This window comes from Quercus robur, chromosome 9 (genome assembly GCF_932294415.1).
Source record: "Quercus robur chromosome 9, dhQueRobu3.1, whole genome shotgun sequence".
Lineage (NCBI taxonomy): Eukaryota > Viridiplantae > Streptophyta > Magnoliopsida > Fagales > Fagaceae > Quercus > Quercus robur.
Genome location: NC_065542.1, coordinates 22001729 through 22005972, shown reverse-complemented (window position 1 = coordinate 22005972; position 4244 = coordinate 22001729). Strand labels below are relative to the sequence as shown.

Genomic DNA, 4244 nt, shown 5'->3' with positions numbered 1-4244 from the left:
CTTGGGAAGGCAGGATATCAACCTCACTTCGTCAGTCCTGGACTTTAAGTAGTATGAGTCGCCGAGCTTATGGCATTCATAAAGATGAACCACGTCGTGCCATGAAAGGCCGAGGTTCATCTGGTCGTTTAAGACGTCGGCACACCCCAGGATCCAGAACAAGTTCGCGGTGCATTGGTGGGGGGCCAATCTATGACCACGAAGGTAGTCCCTAGTTATTCTTCCCATTGGAATCGTCATTCCTCCTTCCACGAAGGCTATCATTGGAATTGCGACTTCCCCTGTTCTCCTCTTGAACAAAATGTCCTCTTGATGGCAATACTCTAAACCTACCTCTGGTGGGATACGATACTTCGCCCTGAAGCCCGCCATACCGGCCGGAGAGTCTACCATTTTTTCAAGCCTACCCATCCCCTCTAATCCTAGACAACGTGAAGGCAGTTTGTCTAATGAAGAATAGCGAAGAAGAAGCGCGCACTTACGGGTAAGAAACTCGACGGAGTCTTCAAGAGAATGGCAGCGAAGGTAAGAACGGGCTGAAGGAGAAGGCTCTGAGACGTTCTGGACACTGGAGTGTTCGTCAAAAGTGAGGAATGAACGCCTTCAAAACCTTATGTACTCAGAGGGAGTTGGACAGACATACCCCCGTTTAGAGCGAATGAAACGTTGTCCACCGTTGATCTGGTCTCCAACCGTTGGATTGAAAGAGTGTAAAACCCCAAAAAGCTGCAATTACTTTCCCTCGGGTCATTAAACGCCTTTAGCATTAATGAGGCACGTGAGGGCGCACCCCCCACACGTGTGAAGCAGGAATCCACAACGAACTGTCCAGTAGGCATCAAAATCCCGTCTTTCCTCCTTAGACCAAGAAGAAAAAGCCGGAATTTTGAGGGGCTATTATGGGGGTAAAATTCGCCAGTCAACATTGGGCCATGGTACTCGTACTAAGCCTAACCACAATAGGAAGCGAAGACGCGGGCAGAGGACCCCCCAGCCCAATCATGTTGGGCCGGGCTTACTTAAGGGGCGTCTGAGGAGGAGTACCTCCTCGGATGCACCAAATGGGAGTCCGATTCACACCCTTTACATGGTGAAAGGTCATCCAAAATCAAGGGAAAATGCAGGACGTTCAGGGGGCAACCGCAACTACCGCATTAAATGCAAGGAAGCTACTTTTCTAGCCGCATTAATGTGGAAAGGACAGGAGAACAGAATTATCTTGGCCAGTGCAACTCACAGAAAAGAAGGAGGATGTCCTATGGGACAGGCACTCAAGTAGAGGTCCAGATGATTAACAAGTGGAGGGTCATTATCGTTCGTAGGATGCTATATAAGAAAAGAAAATCCCCATGGCCAAAGGAGGAGGAGAAGAAAAGGAAAAGAAAAGGAGAGAGGGAGGAGTTCTGTAAACAAAGCAGAAGATATAGCCCCACGAACTGTTGTCCCAGGAAGCTTAATGGAATATCCCCATGTTCAAATGGTTGCATGGCTTGCTTATAACTACGTTTACTCTGTCAAGGCCTAGTTCTGTGACCTACTCTCTATAAATTCATTGTTGAGGGTCTTTTGGGCTAGAATCGCTCGTTTGTTGGGCCTGGGCCCCAAAAATCGCCCTTACAATAGCAATGTTAGAATTTGTATAATTTTAAAATTATTGAATAAATATTAATAAGTGTAGTTCATTCGTGATATAAGTGATGAATTCAAAATAATGCATTTTACATCAAGTATTTGTTGCATGACTTTCCAAATGGCAAATAAATGTTGTTTTCTTTATTAAAAAAAAAAAATCATGTGAAAAATATGGATCAACCCGACCCGAAACTTGATTGATCCAAATCCTTTTTAACCCGCTTAAAATGATTGGTTTTGACCCGCTTGACCCGCAACCCGATTGACTCAACCCGACCCGCTTGATTTGCCATGTCTACTTGTACTCAAGGTTGTCAGGATGAAGATCCTACATAGGATTGGTGAAAGGTGTTCGGGAATTGGATTAGTGATCATAAGATTCTAATTTTTGTTAAAAAGAGAATACCAATAATTATTGTGAGTACACAACTCGCCATTAAGCAGTTTTTGTCCGCTTTGGGGAGCCAGTCCCTCACGGTTTTGTCCTCGTCTCCGAGTGTGGTTGGGGGATTTTTGCCATGAAGTGATTAACACCTAGGCTCACCTTTGTCCCACATCGGTTAGAGAACCCTCCCACTCAAGGTTTATAAGCTTCTGGAGCAACCAAGAGTGTACCACTACTACACATGATGTGAGTACACAACTCGCCATTAAGCAGTTTTTGTCCGCTTTGGGGAGCCAGTCCCTCACGGTTTTGTCCTCGTCTCCGAGTGTGGTTGGGGGATTTTTGCCATGAAGTGATTAACACCTAGGCTCACCTTTGTCCCCACATCGGTTAGAGAACCCTCCCACTCAAGGTTTATAAGCTTCTGGAGCAACCAAGAGTGTACCACTACTAGTAGTAGTGGTACACTCTTGGTTGCTCCAGAAGCTTATAAACCTTGAGTGGGAGGGTTCTCTAACCGATGTGGGGACAAAGGTGAGCCTAGGTGTTAATCACTTCATGGCAAAAATCCCCCAACCACACTCGGAGACGAGGACAAAACCGTGAGGGACTGGCTCCCCAAAGCGGACAAAAACTGCTTAATGGCGAGTTGTGTACTCACAATTATAATTTTCATAACATATGTTAAGGAAACATTGGAAAAAAATAAATTTTGACACAAATTACTAATGGCAAGTCCTACTAACCACCAAATTACAAATACATGAACAAATTTCAAAGTTTAAAGTTACAACTTAGAAATACAAAGTTCTAACACCACACACATACGTTATGTCTCACAAAAACCACACAAAGCAAATAACAGTGTTTCAAACAAAGCCACAAGCATACTAGATCATCTAAACCAAGGTCATTGTAACATTGAATGTTTTCCTCATAGGGGGGTTGATCATCATAAACTACATTCTCATCTATGTCATTTTTAGCACCCAACTCATCCACAGGATAATCACCAAAATCCCTTGATGCATTTGGAGGTTTATTGGCATCACCATAATCAGTTGCAATTGCTGCTGCAAATAATGCATGAATATGACACCCCAAATTACAAATTCATCAAATCTTTGCATTAAAACTGGGGTCCAAAAAAATCAAATCTTTTATAACACCAACATGTAAATAGCCAAACCTTTTTGACAATATATCTACATTGGCATAATGCCATCCATGTCGGTGAAGTCCTGGCATCTTAGCACAGTGGTGGGGAATTGGGTTCAACTCTAACTCTAAATCAAGAAAATCAGAACGTACCAACCGTCAAAAACTTTGAATTCAGTAACACACATTCAGATTAAATAAACTGCACAACAACCAAGGACTCACTGCTCCCCACACACTTGCATCAAACTATAAAACAAAATCTCAAGAAGCCATTTTTACACAAATACATGCTTCATTGTTTTAAACGGCAATAATAATAATAAGAACTAAAAAGACCCCAGAAACCAAATGAGCTGAAGTATCACAAATAAGCAGAGAAACAGAAAAAAAGGCGCAAACTTAATAGTTTTATTGATAAACAGCATTACAAATAATCAGAATGGAACAATAATCATGAACAAATCAGATAAATTCAACTAATCATGACATGAACAAACCCAACGAAATCATAAAAAAAGGGAAAATATTAATAAATCAACACCGGAATTTGAAAAAAAAAAAAAACACTCACAGGCACTGTGGCGTCACAGACTGTCGTCTTTCTGTTCTGAGAATGGAATTTCAGATTTCCTTTTTCTTTTTTTGGATTTTTGGATTGTAAATTTTCAGATTTTAATGATCTTTTGGGCTTGGCTCAAAAAACACTCAGCAGACTTGTTTTTAGTAATCACTTTGGGCTCGAATATTGGAGGCCCGAAATAAGAAAAAAAAGAGTTCATTTTGTGTTGTACACTTGTACCATCGGGATCAGGATTGTGATTGTACACAATCCTACTTGTTTCCACCTCCCATATAATAAAAGTGCTAGGTACACAAAAATTTATATATATATATATATATATATTTTTTTTTTTTTTGCCGCAACCTATCATATGGTGAATTATGAATGGTGAAAGTGTGAACTTACATGAACTCACAACTTTTTCTTCGCTATTAGTAATTTGTCACGTGGTAAATTGTGGTAAAAATTATGTAAGTTTTTGTGTTCGTAACATTGCTTCCCAAA

General features: G+C 41.2%; 1 long non-coding RNA gene across 2 annotated transcripts; it reads right to left on the bottom strand.

Moving 5' to 3' along the window:
• Window positions 1-2768: 2768 nt before the first annotated feature.
• LOC126699591 (uncharacterized) lies at window positions 2769-3809 on the bottom strand. Of its 2 annotated transcripts, none has more exons than XR_007646830.1 (3): window positions 3750-3809; window positions 3207-3303; window positions 2769-3090 (listed from the first exon to the last, which is right to left on the bottom strand). It is a non-coding gene; the product is annotated as an uncharacterized LOC126699591 (long non-coding RNA). The 2 variants fall into 2 exon arrangements; XR_007646831.1 differs by having other exon boundaries at window positions 2769-3087.
• Window positions 3810-4244: the final 435 nt, after the last annotated feature.